Consider the following 19,867-nt stretch of genomic DNA (forward strand, 5'->3'; position numbering starts at 1 on the left):
CAGGTTAGTCTGGAGCTTGTCATGTAGCCAAGAATGACCTCAATATACTGATCCTCCTACCTCCACTTCCTGAGTTCTGGGACTGCTGGTGTGTAGAACCACACCAGGGTTTTGTGAACACCCAACAAGCCCTCTAACAGCTGAGCTACATCCCTAGTCTTGGTCCTGAGGTTCTGAACTCTGGCGTGGTGAATTCAACATTCACCGGACATCTCAGTTGGGTCTGGCCACACTGCGCATGCTGCTAGCTGAGCCCGTCTAGTGGCTGTTGCGCGGGGCAGTGGGGGTAAAGAGCCGTATTTGCGAACTTGGTTCTTGTCGTTGCACTGATAACTGTGCATCCATGAGCAACAGTTTCACACGTCTGCAGCAGGATAAGAGAGCTACGAACAATGTTTTAATGTGTAAATTTGACAGAAGACTATTGGCAGCCTTTCTGAGGGAATGATGAGACAATCCTTCTGACAGTTGCTCTCACTGTTTCCATTCTTTCCTGAGGTGATGGTCCGAGCAGACGGTAGTTTATTATTGGGTGTTCTTGTTCGGAAGTTGCACTGACTATCCTCTTCGGCCCCTGCCTCAATGATATCCACTCCTGGGCCGCCTTCTTCACGCTTAGTGGTCAGAAACGGGAGAGAGGCTTGCCTGGTAGTTCCTGAGCAAGTCACAGGGCATCATCTGTATAACCCTCTCTGCTTGATAAAATGCAACTGAGTGACTGTGAGTACAAGGAGGCGTGACCTTGAATTTGCTCTAAAAAACCTCGTTACTGAGCCATTTGCGAAATCCAGTTTGTAGCAATAAAAACAAATTAGTACCCGACTAAATAGCCAGACTGTATTGTTCCTGACTTTGGAGGGTGGCGTCCCATTATACATGACCCTCTTCAAGCTCAGCACTATGGGCAAAGCCCTCAGTCACCCCACACTCTCCAACAGCTCCGTATTGGGCTAGAGTGCAGACCAGATGTGGCTGGTCTACGCAGGCTGAGAGTCTCTATGTTGGAAGCAGGACCTTGTGAGAAGCATAGACTCACAATGGTCTGAACTGCATGCAGTCTGATTTGAGGGTCCTCTCTAGTTAGTGTCCTCTTTGGTTCATCTGCATGCTCTGTGTGCCTCAACAGGTCATAGTCCTATCTAGGCCTTTGGGCTGAAACTTTAAAGTCTTCTTAAAATGTGACTTCTGGTCACCCTGTTTATGAAGACAGACCTTCAGCTCTGTGGTCGGCAGTCACTACGGCACTAATTACAACTGTGTTTTGCTGTTCAAACAAAATGTGTGACATTTATGCTTGAGCTATAGCATGGACAAGATGTTAGTAGATGGAAATTTAGTAAATAAAATAATTTTGACTTCTCAGCTTAAAAATAAATCCTACAGTGAATTCTTTTGCAGATTGAGTAATCTGCCCTGCTTCAAAAACATTCAAGTTTCTGACATTCTGTCTCGCCTGAGGATGGGTTCCTACGTATTAAACATAAGACGCAAAGATGCTGTCCTGCAGCTCCCCTTCTGGATTTAAGCAGTGTTCTCACAATTATCTGCTTCAAAAGCAATTACACTAAGTATTAATAAAGGGGCTCCGGCCACAGAACAGTGCCCAAGGGAGGCTTCCGACTCAGTCAGGGCTAATGGCCCGGCAGATGTTTTAATGGATTTTCGATGGAGTGTGAATGAAGGTGACAGACCAACGAGGCTGGAGTTCTATGGCAGACCGCAGTTAGCACCTGCTCTAGACACGGCTGGAGTTCTGTGGCAGACCGCAGTTAGCACCTGCTCTAGACACGACTGGAGTTCTATGGCAGACCGCAGTTAGCACCTGCTCTAGACACGACTGGAGTTCTATGGCAGACCACAGTTAGCACCTGCTCTAGACACGAGGCTGGAGTTCTATGGCAGACCGCAGTTAGCACCTGCTCTAGACCCCGGCCTTGTTTCTGTTTGTATCTCTTTAGTCTTGGTGAATGGATTGCCTGGGTATTTACTGATTAATGTGTGTTTCACCCAACTCATAAAGTCTTTGTTGATTCAAGAGTAAGAGCGCCACCTGTCCTGCTTTTGTGGGGGAGGTGTTAGCATAGCTCCCCCTAGTGACAACTTTAAGAAAGATGGCCAGGTAGGGGCCTGAACCCAGGAATTCTAGTGACATCGTTTCTTCTTTACATGACTTCAATGCCAGTTCTCTAGCCCTCAGGTCCCAATCCTCCATCCCCCTAGAAAACAGAAAAACAGAGCCCTAGATAGTCAGCCTTGTCTATGAGAACAGCATACCAGAAAGGAATGTCTAGAAAGGGGTTTCTCCAAAGGGCAAGCTGTTTCTACGTGTGTATGGTGAACTAACACAAGAGTTCTAGTGACCCCGTCTGTGATTCCACACGGTGCGGTCAGAGTCTGAGGGGAGACAGTGGAAGAGGCCGGGAGGCCCGGAGAATGTTCCAGATCATGACAGTAGTAGAAGTTGGTATTGCTAAGGTTCTCTTCCTTCCTTCCTTCCTTCCTTCCTTCCTTCCTTCCTTCCTTCCTTCCTCCCTCCCTCCCTCCCTCCCTCCCTCCCTCCCTCCCTCCCTCCTCCTCCTCCTCCTCCTTCCTCCTCCTCCTCCTCTTTCCTCCTCCTCCTCCTCTTCCTCCTCCTTCCTTTCTCTCTCTCTCTCTCTCTCTCTCTCTCTCTCTCTCTCTCTCTCGTTCTTTTTTGAAGACAGTGTTTCTCTGTGAAACAGTCCTGGCTAAACTGAAACTCACTCTGTAGACCAGACTGGCCTTGAACTCACAGAAATCCGCCTGTTTCTGCCTCCCAAGTGCTGGGATTAAAAGCATGTGCCACCATCACCAGGCCCTGCTAAATCTCTTGCAGTCATGATCTGTTTCCTTCTTGATCAGTTATGGGAATTCTTCTGCATCATGGCCATGTCGTCAAATACCCGTGGAGTAGGCCAGCATTTGGGGGACCACAGAGAGAAGTAACATCTATCTATCTATCTATCTATCTATCTATCTATCTATCTATCTATCTATCTATCTATATGTTTTGGAGGTCTTACTCTGTAGCTCAGGTTGGCCTGGAATTCTATATAGCGTAGGCTTGCCTTGAATCTGTGTCTATGTTCATGCCTCAGTTTTCTGAGGGTTTAAATGACAGCCTAGAACCATCACACCCAATGAGAGATAGCTAGGTCTATAGGTAATTATATAGCTGAGAAAACTATTGAGGATTCCCAGTGGGGCTGGAACAAGATGTCAGTGGCACCTGAGCTGGCTTCTCTGACCCTGCAGCTCTCCTGGGTAAGCAGATATTGTTTAATAAAGCTTTTCCTGGGAAGATACTAGGTAAGAGTGAGGGGAAGGTGTCCCCAGTGGAGCGTTGCAGCTCTGAGGGGGAAGGTGTCCCCCATACACATGTTCTGAACTGCTCTGAAGGGCAGTTAGGAGCCAAAGAATACCAGAAAGTCACATCACACAACATGCTTCACACAAGAGATTTATTGGGAGAGACACAAGAGGTGGCTGCTTCTGCTCTGGCTAGAAACAGCAAGAAACTGAGCAGGAGGCAGGCTTTATACAGAGTTTCTTGGTGGGTAGAGGGAAGAGTTTTCCTGGGAGAGGATTGGTAGGGTTTCAAGTCCAGTCCAGGGATTTGTGGGATTTTGAGCTCAGGGATTGGTGGGATTTTGAGCTCAGGGATTGGTGGGTTTTGCTAAATTTTCAATCCTGGAAGTGGGCTCGGAACTTTTATCCTACATGCTACACACAAATTTACTCACCCTCGATAGGAAGCCCATGACAGACAGAAGAATGGATACGACCAAAGTTCAACTTGGCGAACTAATGAATTTTACTGGAGTTACTTACAAGAATATGGGTGAGGGGTTACTTGCAGAAACAGAAATGACTCAAAGACAGCTGCATCACCAAAACCTCCCCAGCACCTGTGAAAACTCACAAAGCTGGGAACTTGGGGCACACTGCACAGCCGGCAGGCAGCTCGACAGGTTGGAGAGTGTCCTTTTCAGGAGCCTCACTTGTTCTAACTTCTTCCATGTGGCTGATCCGGCCTGGGAATTTTTGCATCTTGGCTCTGATTAGTCCCAGAGGGATTCTCAAGGTTTCTTCCCCCCCCCCCCCGTTTGTTTGTTTGTTTATTCCCCCTGCTTTCTCTGGCAGGGAGGGACCTAGCAGATCTGATCAGCTTCAGGGACTTCTTAAAGTTTTTTTTTTTTGTTGTTTTCTTTGAGTGGTTTACCTTCCTGATTAAAGATCTTCCTGAGTATGAGTGAATGTTTAAATCTCAGAGGAAACTATTACACAACACCAAGACTGAGGTGAATTGGTGTCTATGTACTCAGTTGCTTCTTGTGTTAAACATTATACAGAAAGTAATTCCTCTGTGGTGTGTGTGTGTGTGTGTGTGTGTGTGTGTGAGCACGTGTACGTGCATGTGTGTGTGTATGTATGTGTGTTACACAGAGACAGAGACTCAGAGGACATAGACACAGGCACTAAGAGAGAGAGAGAGAAAGACAGAGACAGAGGGGCAGGAGAAGTAAGGGAGGAAGGGGAAGGGAGGAAGGCTAGTAAGCAAGCATAGGTTTGGTGAACTCCCTCCTCAATGCACTGACCACACAGGGGTGGTGTATGAGGTCCTTCTCTATTTGTGTTGCTTTCATTGGTTATTAAAGAAACTGCCTTGGCCTAGTTGATAGGGCGGAACTCAGGTAGGCGGGGAAGACAGAACAGAATTCTGGGAGGAAGAAAGCAGAGATGGCAGACGCCATGGTTTTCCTGCCCGAGAGGGATGCTGGTTAGACGCATGCTGGTAAGCCACAGTCAAGTGGTGATACACATTATTGGAGATGGGTTAAACTAATATGTGAGAGTTATCCAAGAAGAGACTAGAGATAATGGGCCAGGCAGTGATTTAATACAATTTCTGTGTGGTTATTTAGGGTGTAAGCTAGTTGGGCGGGACGGAACAAGGGGCTCTGCTCCTTCTACTACACAGGGGCTCAGTAACTACAGCAGGGAAGGGCAGTGTCTTATCGTTTTTATGGCTGTGATAAAACACCATGACCAGAAGCAACCTTGGGAGGAAAGGGTTATCTTATCTTACACTTCCACATAGCAGTCCCTCACTGAGGGAAGTCAGTTACACGGCACTCCACCCCTTCCTCTGGCTCTTACATTATTTCCAGGCCCTCTTCCAAAGTGATCCCTGAGCCTAGGAGGGGGTGACTATAGATGTCCACTTATGGCTAAGAAATGGGTCACCATGCCACACTGACAGTCGCTTGTTCTCCAGAGCTTCACCAGTGGTTACAGCCGATAATGAGAGCAATCTATGCACATAAACCACATGTTTAGCAGGCAGTTTGACAGTCACATCACATCCATTTAGAAAAAAAAACCCACAGAAGCTATTTCCCCATTGGGATTTTTGACCTCTCCAGTCAGAGTTTCTTGGCTTTGGCTTACAGTTACCAGGCTTGAGCTTCCTGTTGCAGAGCAGGCCTTGAATCCAGTTGGTAGGCTGTTTACCCATGACAGCAAGTCGCTATTGCACAAGTAGGTACAGCCTGCTTATAACATCAGTATTTTAGCACACAGGCTTCATAGCCAAGCAAGAATGTTGGTGATAATTCTCTGCCAGCAGCCTGTGGGGCCCCTTGCGGCACTGTAAAGGCAGTCAGCAAGGTGAGAATTTCTAGGTCCGCTCCATTTTAACTTCTCCATGTCCCAGAGTCAAAACATGCACGTGATGTGTTCCCAGCAATAGGGTCTGTCTTAGGGTTTCTGTTGCTGTGAAGAGACACCGTGACCATGGCAACTCTTATAAAGGAAAACATTCAGTTGGGGTGGCTAACAGTTCATAGGTATAGACCATTAGCATCATGCAGACATGGTGCTGGAAAAAGAGCTGAGAGTTCTACATCCTGATTGGAACGAAACAGGAAGTGAACTGAGACAATGGGTGTGGCTTGAGCATATATGAGACTTCAAAGCCCACCCCACCATGATGCACTTCCTCCAACAAGGCCATACCTACTCCAGCAAAGTTACACCTCCTAATAATGTTACTCCCTATGAGTTTATGGGGGCCATTATGATCAAACTACCACAGGGCCTTACCGGCTAGTTTTGGCATATGACAAACAGCAGTAGCAACAACTTTCTTTTATGGCTTATGGGGGTCTCAGAGGCGTCCCTGGCAAACAATGCACAGGAGATAGCCCACTGCAGGCATGGGGCCTCACCATGTAGCTCTGGCTGTCCTGGATCTGTCTATGTAGATCATGCTGGCCTCAAACTCACAGAGGTATGCCTGCCTCTGCCTCCAGAGGGTTGGGATCAAAGGCGTGAACCACCACTGCTGGATTACTTTGTGTTTTGAGATAGTTTCTTGTTGGGACCTGGAGCTCAAAGATGACTCAGCTGACTAGCTAGTGAGCCCGGGGATCCTCTTCCCTCCCCGTCCTCCCGGCATTACGGTATTATGTGTATTCTGCAGAAGTAGAGTTTGAGCACACAGGTAAACAAGAAAGTGAAATCGGGCTCCCTAAGATGGTAGTTTATGGTTCCCAGAAGACACATTGAGGAGAAATGGTGAGTGAGCATGGGGGCCATATCTAAACAGGACCAGGGCAAGACCCAGGATCCTGTAAAATATCTAAGCCAGGGTCTGTTTAGTGGACTTCTAGCCTTGAGCCTTTCTCATGCCCAAGGGATAAAGCTGCTACTTTTCCTCTCTCTGTGGCTCCATCTAGCTTTCTTGTAGCTCAGTTAAGCTTGGAGATCCCTAGACCAGTGGTTCTCAGCCTTCCTAGTTGTGTAACCCCCCCACCATAAAATTGTTTTTTTTTTTTTGCTACTTCATAACTGTAATTTTGCTGCTGTTAATGAGTTGTTATGTAAATATCTGATATACAGGATGTTCTTAGGCAAGTCTCCGGGAAAGGGCCATTCGATTCCCAGAGGGGTCACGACCCACAAGTTGAGAACCACTTTCCCAGATTCTTACCAGTGTCCTGTTTCCTCCCATGCCTATCTGTTTCCACTGGTGCTAGAGACTGACATCTATCTATCTATCTATCTATCTATCTATCTATCTATCTATCTATCATCTATCTATCTATCTATCATCTATCTATCATTCTATCTATCTATCTATCATCTGTCTGTCTATCTATCTATCTATCTATCTATCTATCTATCTATCTATCTATCTATCTATCTATCTACCATCTATCTTCCTGCTGGTTCCCGTCTGGAGGAGTCTGATCTGCAGATTGCTTATCACCCTTTCTCCTCTAGATCTGAGCTCCCGAGGGTGGGGTGTCTGCAGTGTCTAGGACAGTGCCCTGCAGGAGTTAGGTGCTCTTTATAATTGTTGTTTACATGTGAGGGTAGGCTCAATTTAAAATTCAAGAGAGAAAGGGGTGGGTTGTGGGGGTGGGGAACTGCACCGTAAGGTACTGGTGGTCGGATCAGAAGCTGGGGATTTCCTGGTTGGGCTCAGCTCTGGGGATCCTACTGCTGAGTGTGTGTCTGTTTCCCGCTGAAGGAAGCTGTGGCAACAACAACAAAAGGTTGCAAATTTAAACCCAAGTTCAGGTTCTCCTAGCAACACTGCTGGCGGGCAGTCCAAGCACCAGAGACGGACAGCTGGGGTAGTTCGGTTGCTAGGAGAACAATAACTCCCCTCCTCTCCGAGCAGCATGTAGGTGACTGGTGGCATTTCCAGGGGTGTACAGGTGGGCGTCGCTTTTGTTTCCCCAGCGACCGTTTCCCAGTAAAGGTGAGCAAGGAGACAGGAGAGGGGTATGAAAGGGAGCAAGCTGGAGCCCTCATTTCTGTCTGATTAGCAACGGCCTCTTGCTGGAGAATGTGTCCCCAGCGGGTTTGCAGTCAGGGACAGAGTCTGGAGGAGATTATGAAACAATCCATTTCCCATAGGGGTTGGTTCCCAGCATCCATCTGGCTGGGCGGAGGATGGAGTGCGGGGGAGTGCATTGAGTGAGAGTGGGTCCAAGAATGAAAAACATCGCCTGGCATTGGTTGGTTGGGGTGGAGTGGAAGCTCAGGGTGCAGAGCTTTCTTTTTTGTTTGGTTGATAACATTAAGAGGCTGTGCGCCCTTGCTCTGTCCTTCCCTAGTCAAGGGACCAAGTCGGAGGCAGGTGGGCTGCTGCAAAACCAACCGGGGTGCCCACTACAACCTTGATTCTGACTTTGCCTGGAGCCTTGGATGCGGGACAGTGTGGTTGGGGTACAGAGAGCTGGGCTAGGAGAGGAAAGCAAGGGCAGGCCTAACCCCTCCACCTAATTTGTATCCTTTCTAATTCTCGGACCCCTTCTATTTATGAGTTCTGTCCTGCCACCCAGGGAGTTTCACTCAGAGACCTATTTTCACCAGACCTGGGAAAGCTGAGGGCTGAACCCAGCTGTTCTGTGGAAAATCTGCTGCCCCGTGGGACAGGATGCTATCGGTGACAGAATTGGAAGCAAAATACGCGGAGTGTCGCTTTGAGCCTATTTTCTGAGAGCCTTCGTGGAAGAAGCCATTCAAGTTGTCTCCCAGAGGGGTTTCTGCTTCCAGAGTAGGCAGCAGGAGAATAGAGAATGCTCATCAAACGGACCTTGTTTCTCTCTTGGCCACCCAGAGAGACTATCATTTCTGAGATCTCGCCACCATAAAAGAGGGGCGGCCACAAGATGAGGCCTGCTGTTAGAAGAAGGGCTTAATGGACAGACCAAGGCCAGCTTTGCAGTCCTCTGTCTGTCTCCCCTTCCCTTTCTTACTCCTGCCTTCTCCTCTCTCTCTTCTGGTTGGGTATGGAGGACCCTGGGCGTACGCTCTAAGGCCCTGCAAGACTACAGTAGCGAAGATGAAGCCTTGAGCCCCCGAATGACTTCACGGAATGGAACACCCCCAGCCTTAACTCACAGGGACTGTGAAAGAAACCTCAGTCTTTGTTGCGTGGAGCCATCGAGCTCAGGGGCTGATTGTGACAGTCAGGTTGTTCTCATGGGCACAGGGCACACGGAAGGAGACGGATTTGATCATTTTATGGGAAGAGGAAGAGATAGTGGGATTTGTCAGGGGTGTTTCCATGATGAGGCAGAGAGGAGTCTCCTGGTGACAGAAGGAGAGAGGTGGAATGTGCTGCCTTAAGGGAGGAAAGTGCACACATGTGAATGTGTGTGTGCACGCATGTATGTGCGTGCATGTATATGTGTGTGTGTTAGAGCAAACGTCTCTGGGGAAGTCTGAGCTTTCCCACTTTTCCTTTCTCTATCCCTTTGCCCCTCCTTCCTCATCTCTATTCTTTCTCCCCTCCCTCCCTCCCTCCCTCCCTCCCTCCCTCCCCTCCCTCCCTCCCTCCCTCCCTCCCTCCCTCCCTCCCTCCCTCCCTCCCTCCCGGCAGGTTGTTATTATATAGTTCATATTGGACTGGAACTAGCTCGTGGCCTTGAACTAGCCCCCCCCCCCAACTGTATCAGGTTCCTTAGCACTGGCTGGTGGGGCCTTTTCTGCAATTAAAGACAATAACAATAAAGGTTAATTTTTTATTGCACACCCACTTTGGTTTAATGAATTATTTCATTTACTTTTTGTAACATCCTCGTGGGACAGGAACGGTCAATGTAATTCCTGTTTTATGGGTGAGAAAACTAGGGCCCAAAGGACAGACTTTCCCCAACATCACCAGTCAGCAAACAGAGGCAGTGTCTTTTATTAGGATGCTACTCTCATGTTCCTCTGGTGTGCATGTGTGTGCATGTGGCATATGTACAGGTGTGTGTGCCTGCAGGTGTGCACATGGGAGCCAGAGAAGGATGTCCAGTGTCCTCCAGCCCTTTCCCTTGGAGGCAGGGCCACTCCTGGAAGCAATAGCTTGTGTTTTCCTGCAAGGCTGGCAGCTAAGCCCCAGTGATCCTCCTGTCTCTGCTCCCACAACACTCGGGCTACAGGTGCTCATGAGACTTCATCTGACTGCCTTTGTAGGTGCCAGGATCCAAACTCAGGTCCTCGTGGTTGTACAGCAGGTGCTCTTAATGAGTGACCCATCTCTCCGGTCCCTAGAGCCTATTTCTTAACTACTGTGTCCAACCCCATAGAGTGCACTTTTAAAAAATATTTGTTTAATTTTTTTTTTTTTTTGCAGTGTTAGGTTTAGGGTTTCATGCATAATAGGGAAGTGTTCTACCACCAAGCAATATTCCCAGTTTGCAGACACCTGAAGTCTTACACTGAATTAGGAAAAAACCACTAGTGAGTCGGAACCTAGAGGTGTGATTTGCTGTCTGCTTTGGTGCCTAGTGACGGCCTGTCTCCTCCCCATGGTCTCTGATGCTGCCTGGAACAGGAATATTCCATAGCGTCAGCATCATGCTTCAGGGAGGGCTGGAGGGAGCAGGTGGGCTGGTGTCCTCATTCCTTAGGCAGGATGTGTTCTGAGTGGGAGTAGCTTCCTGTGCTGAGGGTATGTCCTCTGTGAGTCTCCGGTGGGGTTGGCGTAGGGGCGGGGCAAAGATGAGGGGTGGGGCAAGGCTGAAGGGTGGGACAAGGCTGAGGGGTGGGTTAAGTCTGAGGGGAGGGGCAAGGCTGAGGGGTGGGGTAAATCTGAGGGGAGGGGCAAGACTAAGGGGTGGGACAAGCCTGCAGGGTGGGTTAAGTCTGAGGGGAGGGGAAAGTCTGAGGAGAGTGTCTTACTGTTTTTGTTCCCTATAAGCTCCAGAACTCCTGTACTTTCTGTGTCAGGTTTAATGAAACTTAAAGCTGAGTGGGTAGATTTCCAGAAAGTTCTTGTTTGTAGTCATCTTTCCTGAGATCTATCCCTCACTCCCAGATGACTTTCAGACCGCCTACTTCAAAATGATCATGTCCTCTCCTCACTGTATTAGCATTGGGTATTGTCTGCTCTGTCAGAGAAAGAAAGGGGGGACGAGAGAAAGGGAGAGCGCGCCAGATTGACAAGGGGAAGAGATGGCCTTCAGGATATGGACAGTCTCTGTTGCCTGGCTATGCTGTTCCTCCCTAGTCACACACCCCGTGCAAATAGGGACTGCATTTGTACCGCACAGCATTGTCGGCATCTGGGAATTGAAACACAGTAGGTGCTCAACAAACCTTGTTGTGTCCCTGTTGGATAAATGGAACCGGGTTCTCATGGAGAGCAGCAGCCACTGCTGCCTGGCCAGCACATCCTCAGGGTACGGTTGTGTAGGAGGGGAAGGAGAGCTGCCCTCTGAGCCTAGGGCTGGGCAGGGCTCAGGACCACTTCCGGAAGGAGATGCTGGAGCTGAGGACCAAATGGGAGTCAGCCAGGCCAGAAACAGCCATACCCCTGGAAGAAGGGTGCTTTCAGTATTTACAAAAGTCACATGGGGCATTACCAGTTGTGGACCAAATGTGAGACCTTCTTGCAGGGCACTATTGAGCCCCCTCGCCCCATGCAGTGTCTCTCTCCCTCACAGTTCTGGTCTTCCAGGTCCAGTGCTCTCTGTCCACCTGGGCTCTCTAGCCTCTTCCAGGATTCCACTCTCTCCCTGTTATTGTCCTGGGCTCTGAGCTGGTTTTGTTTGTCTCCAATCCATTCTGCACACATCTGCCAAATTCTTCTTTCTGGAGCCCCAATTCTGCTCCTAATTGGTGCCCGCCCCTGTTCAATAGTTCTCCATGACCCCAGGTATCATCTCTACTCAGTATCCTAGGACCTCACCTGTAGGTATCGTCTACTCAGCATCCTAGGACCTCACCTGTAGGTATGTCTCTAGTCAGCATCCTAGGACCTCACCTGTAGGTATGTCTCTAGTCAGCATCCTAGGACCTCACCTGTAGGTATGTCTCTAGTCAGCATCCTAGGACCTCACCTGTAGGTATCGTCCCCACTTCAGCATCCTAGGACCTCACCTGTAGGTATCGTCTACTCAGCATCCTAGGACCTCACCTGTAGGTATCATTCCTACTTCAGCATCCTAGGATCTTACTCTGCACCTTCTGTCTACCTGCCTGGACTATGTCTTCAATGTCCTTACCCACAGAGTCAGCAAAGCTAGACTCTGCTCCTCTCCAAACACTCCTGAGTTCTATTTTAATACATGTCCCAAACCTCCAGATCTCTGTGGAGTCTCTCAACTGTGCTTCAATGCCAGCCTTACAATTACCTTTTTCTGAAGTAGTTACTGATCCCTCAAATCTTTACCCTAGCTCCCGCCTCAGTCACAGTATGGTCCAGCCTTCCTGCTGAACTATGTATATCTCCTGGATGACAGAATTTTCACCAAGGCAGTGGCCTCGCTGAGGGCCACATGCGTATGCTATATCCAGGGGCCCCACAGGGGTCCCAGACAGATCTCTATCCTAGCAACCACTACTCATAGGCCCTAAAAGAGACCTAAATGATGAACAGGGAAGAACGCAGAGGTAAGTTTAGTAGAAGCCAGACGTGTTTCCCATGCCTCCACAAGCTCTCCATGGAGAAGTGGGTTCACCTGGGCACAGCCCAGAGGTCTTGTTCTCCCCAACCCTCTACTGTTAGTTCCTGTGTGTGTCCTGGGAGAACAGTAGAGGGTGCCTGAGCCCACCCATTGAATAGAATCTGGTGCATGAACCGGGTGGAGCCCCTGGCCAACCCTGCCCTGGCTCACCTCTATACACAGCAGCTATAGCCATATAGGTGTTTCCCTTAGAGAGAGGCAGAGACAGAGACAAACAGACAGAGAGAGACAGAGAGAGAGAGAGAGAGCAGGCCTCCCGTGGATATCTACTGAATATGGCCTAGCAAGATACAATAAGACTGGCCACAAACCCTCAGATCAAGGCTGACAGAGACAACCAGTTGGAGGAAAAAGGTCCCAAGCTCGGGCAAAAGAGTCAGAGACACCTCCCACTGCCACTGTTGGGGGTCCCAGCAAGGACTCTAAGCTACATAACCATAAGGTATATGCAGAGGACCTAGCTCAGACACATACAGGGTTAACGATGACAACTCTTACACAGGAAAACACTTGATTGGCACTGGCTTACAGGTTCAGAAGTTTAGTCCATTACTGTCATGGTGGAAAGCGTGGCAGCGCACGGGCAGACATGGTGCTGGAGAAGAAAATGAGAGTTCTTCATCTGGACAGGGAAGCAGCAGGAAGAGGGAGTGGCACTGGGCCTGGCTTGAACATTTGAAACCCCAAGGGACACACTTCCTCCAACAAGGCCCACACCTCCTAATAGTACCACTCCCTATGAGCCTATGGAGGCCATTTCCATCCCAACCACCACACAGTAAGCAGGACTTCTCTGTTTTAGGATAAGGTTTATAGTTAGGGCTGCTTCTTATTTCTGTCCCCCACCATGATGGCAATTTCCATTCTCTCTTGAGGTTCCAGGTCCTAGACTTGGAAGTGGAGCCCGTTTTGTTCTTCTGATCAAGGTCAGCATCAGGGACCTGAGTTCTACCTCTGAAGAGTAGAACGGAGCACACAGATCTGTATTAGTAGCATTGCCATGTGGATGGGTGGGAATGTCCATCTGAATAGAGGCTGGGCCGTCAGGGATCTCACAGCGCTTCCGCAAGTCCTCTGACGTGGGCCAGGTCCTTGGGCCTCTCCTTCACAGTGCATTTGGGAATTAAGATGTTTGTTCTAAAGAACTGGCTCTCTTCTACATTTTGTATATTAAAATTGGGTAGATTATTGAAACTTCCTATTTGGAGCTTTGAGTATTTAGATTTCAACCGGGGCTCGGGTGTGGGGAGCACAAATGAGAAATAGTGATAGTCAGGGCCTGAGGACAATCTCTAAGTGAGCCGGTGCTCGGGGGTCTTGTTTGAGGAATAGTCAGGGCCTGAGGACAATAGTCTCTAAGTGAGCTGGTGCTGGGGGTGGGGAGTATACCCTAACGTCTTGTTTGAGGAGTAGCAATAGTCAGGGCCTGAGGACAGTAGTCTCTAAGTGAGCCCGTGCCTGCTCACTTGTGCTTCACAGCTGCGCTACCTGACTTTCCGCTGCTGTGACAAACGTGGACACAAACTTCTCATCAGAGGTTTAAGGCTATTGTCACTCAGCCCCATCATCTTGAGCCTGGAGGGAGGCAGAACGTCTTGGTGAAGAGAACAGGGCAGAGCAAAACTGTTTATTTCATGGCAGTTCATGGTAGCTGGAAAGAGGGAGGGAAGGAGGAAAGGAGAGGAGGAAGAAAGGAGGTGAGTGGAGGGGAGGGAGGGAGGAAGAGAGAGAGGGAGAGAGGGAGAGGGAGAGAGAGAGAGAGGGAGAGAGAGAGAGGGAGAGGGAGAGAGAGGGAGAGGGAGAGAGGGAGAGGGAGAGAGAGAGAGAGAGAGAGAGAGAGAGAGAGAGAATATGATACTGTGGTGTACCTTGAAAGGGCACAACCCAACGACCTAACTTCCTTCCATGGGTCCCACCTCCTGGCAGTGCCCCTCACTGGCAATGAAGCTGTCAGCACATGACTTTGGGAGGGGGCGTTTAAGATTCATAAAATTGTAGCCACATTGCTGCTCAGGTTATTTTGTATTGGAGAATTTGGATAGCTGTAACTTTGTTCTTCAGTCCTTTGAGGCTTACAACCCTGCTGGGAATGAAGCTGAGTAGGTTTTCATTTGCTGTCCCCCACCCCCCACCCCCAAGACTGACTGGGCCCCATACAGTGGGTCTTGGATGCTATTCCTCATGGGTGTGTGTGCTTGGTGTAGAGAACCACACTGTATCTATTTTTTTCTTTTCTTTTTTTTTTTTCTTTTTCTTTTTTTCACACTGTATCTTAAAAGTAGGAGCACAGCTCCAGGTAGGGTATTCTTCTAGAGAAGGATAGCTTGGAGTAAGGAGTAGTCAACTCACACAGAACAAACAAACAAACGAATGAACGAACGAACGAACGAACGAACGAACGAACTCAGACAGCTCTGCCCACTGCTTTCCAAACTGTGTTCCTTTTTCTTTAGCCCACCAGGGTGCGCCCAGTGCCTCCAGCCTCTGCCGCCAGTTCCTCAAGTTGCCACTGGGTGGCGCTGCCTCCCGCGCGTGTAATGCTGTTTCAGACCAAGTGTCTGACTTTAGTCCTCCTCAAAGCTGGACCCGTCAGTAGCCCAGCTCTTGGGTGTGCATTCTGGGAATTTGATCCGTGGCTGCTAAGGCTCAAAGTCCAGAACTGGAGCAAAACTCATGGTCACGTAAGAGAGATGGAGGCAGATGGATTAGGATATTGGAGGTGAGGTGGGATAAGGTCAGATGGTCTGGGGACAGAGAAGGCCTGAAGCTCTGACAGGATCGCTCCGCTCTGCTCCCTCTGGAGTGCACTGGGCTGTACAATTGCATTGAAACAGCAGAAGAGAAAATGGGCTCTGCATACAGACCATTGACCTGGGGGGAGGGCCAGTTTCTTAACTAAATAAGCTATATACTTCACAAGTATTAACTCAGTTCTCACAACACCATGAACCCCGTTTTACAGCTGAGGACACTGAGGCACAGGTTACAGCAGTTAATAAGTGGAGGGCCCCGACAGCCTCCTCTTAGGGCCCCTGCTCCCTCGGGTAGACTGTTCTGGGGAGGGAGGAAGGTCTGTCTGGTCTCTGCATTTCTTTAGATAGTTACAGCTTTGATGACCTTCAGCTCCATCGCCCCTCATTCATTCTAGCACTGCTACAGGGCTTCTGGTGGGCTGGGCACGGTGACTGTGGTTAGTGAAAGCCACAGTCCTTGCTCTAGTGGGGCCTGATTCATCAGTTATACCAATGGCCACTGCCAAAGTATGTGTTCTAGAGACGGAAACTCAACTTTTCTGTCTTAGTTTGGGTTTCTATTGCTGTGAAGAGACAGCATGACCACATGACCACAGCAACTCTTTTTTTTTTTTAAAAAAAGATCTATCTATCTATCTATCTATCTATCTATCTATCTATCTATCTATTATGTATACAGTGTTCTGCCTGCATGTACACCTCTATGCCAGAAGAGGGTACCAGATCTTATTACAGATGGTTGAGAGCCACCATGTGATTGTTGGGACTTGAACTCAGGACCTCTGGAAGAGCAGTCAGTGCTCTTAAGCTCTGAGCCATCTCTCCAGCCTGACCACAGCAACTCTTACAAAGGAAAACATTTAACTGAGGTGGTGGCTTACAGTTTCAGAGGTTCAGTCCATTATCACGAGGGGAGCATGGTGGCATGCTGGTAGATGTGGTGCTGGGGCGGTAGCTGAGAGTCCTGTATCTTGCAGGCAACAGGAAGTCAACTGAGACACTAGCTGGTACCCTGAGCATTGGAAACCTCAAAACCCCTTCCCCAACAGGGCATACTTCTTTCATCCAGGTCACACCCACTCCAACAAAGCCACACCTCCTCATAGTGCCACTCCTTATGAGATTATGGGGGCCCATACACTCAAACTACCATACCTTCCCATCTACAGACCCCCCTCCTCCTTGTTCAGTGGCAGCCCCTCCCATCCTGAGCCCATGTGGCATATTTAAGCCCAGTTATACTTGCCCAAGATGCTATTCTTATCAAGGCTCAGGGTAGGATAGTGATTGAGTTAATAACAGAGTCCTTTGTGACTTAGAAGGCTGGTTGCGTCCATGGTCTTCTTGGGCCTTGGCTGGTGTTAGTCTCCTGGGGATGGAGCCTTCATTCCACATGAGGGGCCTAGGATCTTTTCTGGAAAGGTCTTTGGTTTCTGACTTGGGTTTGCATTCGGGCCATTTACCTGGTGTTTTCAGTTTTTGTTACCCACATATTGGTGGATCCCAAGCTCCCAGTAAGTAGAGATATGCAGAAGAGACCGTGTGAGCGTGTTTCCCAGCGCCACTGGAGACCATGTGAGTGCGTTTTCCAGCGCCACTGGAGACAGACCGTGTGAGCGCGTTTCCCAGCCACTGGAGTCTCTCTTACTAGTGTGGCCATGGAGGTAAGGGATTCAATCATAGCAACCTTAGTTTCCTCACCTCCAGAGAGAGCCATGATGCCCCCCTCCATCATGCAAAAATACTAGCGAGAGGAAGTGACTTGATCCCACCTACCCCTTAAAATGGTCTTGCTTGTTCTAAGGATCTGACTTCTGGTCAACTTTCCCAGAAACTCTGAAGTTTTCGACAGCAGAGACCACATCACAGTCATCTCTATTTTCAGTGTCAAGAATAGGGCCTGGCCCACAGCGCATGCTCAGCAAACACGTCCATTTCAAGCTCAGAGCTATGTGGGCAGATCGTGTGGCGGGGATTTTTATAAAAGACCCCGGTCCTGCAGAGACCTTTCCTCGGGTTTATCTTTGGGCTGTTGCATTCCTCCTGTGTCTCTGAGTGAGTCACCCACTCCTCATCCCCGGCTTTCTCTGACCCCTTGGCGAGTTAGCTTTGTTGACCTTTGTGTGACTCCTTCTAGAGAAGCCAGCACAATGGAGGCCTATTTCAGTTTTTCAAAGTGCTGTGGACTTTAGGCTGTCATACACTGGGCTGGTTTTCAGAAGGAATGGTATGTTTGTGTCCTTTGGGCTACTTGATGATGCTAACCAGGTTTATGGACCCGAGTCTGCTTCCCTAGAGGCTGTTGGGGTGGGGGCTGGGACACAGACATAAAGAGCTCCCTCCAGGAGGCTCCTTTGACTCCTCCCCAACTCTTTCAATGTCTTTTGGGAACACAGAGGTAATGATGTCCCCACACCAAACCTAAAAATCATGCCTATATGTTGACTGAGGTTTCTGTCCTGCCCGGTTTCTGCAGTCATTAAGTCCCAAAGAAATCACACAGAGGTCTAATTAATTGATTGGCCTAGAATCTTAGGCTTCTTATTAACTCTTATAACTTAAATTAGCCCATAATTTTTGTCTGTGTTAGCCACGTGGCTTGGTACCATTTTTGGCAAGGCAGTCACTTCTTGCTTGCTCTGTGTCTGGCTTCCTCTGTCTGGGTGGCAACTGTGGACTGAAACTTTCCTCTTCCCATAATTCTTGTTGCCAGGCCTCTACTTCCTGCCTGGTCACTGTGACTTGCCTATACTTTCTGCCTGGCTACTGGCCAATCAGCATTTTGTTAAAAATAATACAAGTGACAGGATAAAAGACTGTTGTCCCATAGTATCTATACATGGGAAAAGGAGTCTCTCTGGCTTTTCTCCCCACGAAACATTGAATCCGTCATGGTCCTGAAAGCCGTAGCTCTCAGGCTGCTGGAGCACATCCCTGGGTGCTTCCACAAGGATGAGATGGGCCTGCCCCTGTCTCCCCTGTTCCCTGACACCTCAGTTGCTACCAGCAGCCCACCGGTGGTCACTCCCTTGTGTCCTGGCTGCCTTCCTTCTTCAAGCTGCTGCAGTCTGCAGGGGTGCATGCCTGAGGTGAGGGGCTGGACTCCTGGTGAGCAGGGAGCAAGGTTGGCTGTTCACTGCATGGGGCTGTAGTGCTGGAAGTCCTTATTTATCCCACCTCCTTCCACCCCCTCTCTAGCTCCTCCCCAAACATCTCTGGCAGAGGAGGTAAATCCATTCCCCTTCTCTGGGAGTGGGTCTGGAGTGTCGTGCAGCTCCGACCCCAAAGCTTTCTCCTCCCAAGCATCCCTGTGAGAAAGGTCCATGCAAGGCATCTGGCATACCCCCTCCCCCATCTCTCTGGACACTGTATCCCATTGCTTCCCTAATGTCTTGCTGAGCTCACTCTTCTTGCTAATTGGCTGTGTCCTCTCCTCCTCAGGTACCACAGAATCTCCTTGCTGGTCTTACCGGGCTACCGCTGTGACTTCCTCACAGGGGGTCCTGATTGCTTCCCCTCCACCCTTTGCATTTGAGCGTTGGTTGGCTCCAATGTAAATCTGCTCAGGTCTCTCTCCTTTTCTCTATCTCCACCCCTCCCCTCCCCTTCTTCCTTTTTTACTCCCTCCCCCCTTCTTATTACACAAATGTGTCAGATACTATTCCACAAATGTACCTGAAGGAGGACAGGAGATGGATACAACCAACATAGACTAGGTCTCAAGTGTCTGTGGGTCACTTCTATCCCATTGCCTCCAGGGGTTGGTTCCCAGGGCTATGGGTAAGCACACATCCCTCAGTGAGGCATTTGGTGCGTGTTGGCACCAGTCCCTGACAATGTTTTCGGCCTCCCATCTCCAACCTCCTGCTTGTGAGCTGAGCTCCGGCCTTGCTGAACCACTTTGCATTCTCCCAACAGCTTGGAGCAACATCCTCCTTTACCTTCCCCATCAGCATCATGGCCCCAGTGTAAAGCATCCCACACAGAGCATCTCATATGGAAATGCTCCTTCAGCAAGTATGAGTCCCATGGGGTTGATGCACCCTGAAAACCTGAAGAAGCCTCTTCTTTGTAGAACAGAGACCAGGGTCTCTAAATTTAGCTTCTGCGAGCACCCAAGTCACCGAGAGTCACCTCTTCCTTTTGTCCACACTGTAAGGAGGATTTGGTTGGGCACCATTTTGTTTCTCTGCAGAGTGTTGCTGCTCCTGTGAGAGACTGCCTCTGCAGCACCTCTGGAGCTCACCAAGGAAGGACGTACATGGTGAAAGCCCATATGCATGCCCTTAATCCCAACACTTGGGAGGCAGAGGCAGGCGGATCTCTGTGAGTTTGAGACCAGCAAAGTCTACAAACCAAGTTCCAGGACAGGCTTCAAAGCTATACAGAGAAACCCTTTCTTGGAACCTGCCCCCCAAAAAAGTTATGCGATATTTCCACCACCCATTAGCTCCAGTTGAAAGCATAAAGAAAATTGAGTTCATAATTATTATTAAATGACAAGAACTGAAATGTATGAAGTAAGGGAGGATGGGAAAATTGAGAATGGCCTGTTGCTTTGGCAATCTGCCTATCTAAGATGCTCAGGGCAAAGTTCAAGCTCTGTCCTCACTAACGACT

The sequence above is a fragment of the Arvicola amphibius genome, chromosome 12 (assembly GCF_903992535.2).
Source record: "Arvicola amphibius chromosome 12, mArvAmp1.2, whole genome shotgun sequence".
NCBI lineage: Eukaryota > Metazoa > Chordata > Mammalia > Rodentia > Cricetidae > Arvicola > Arvicola amphibius.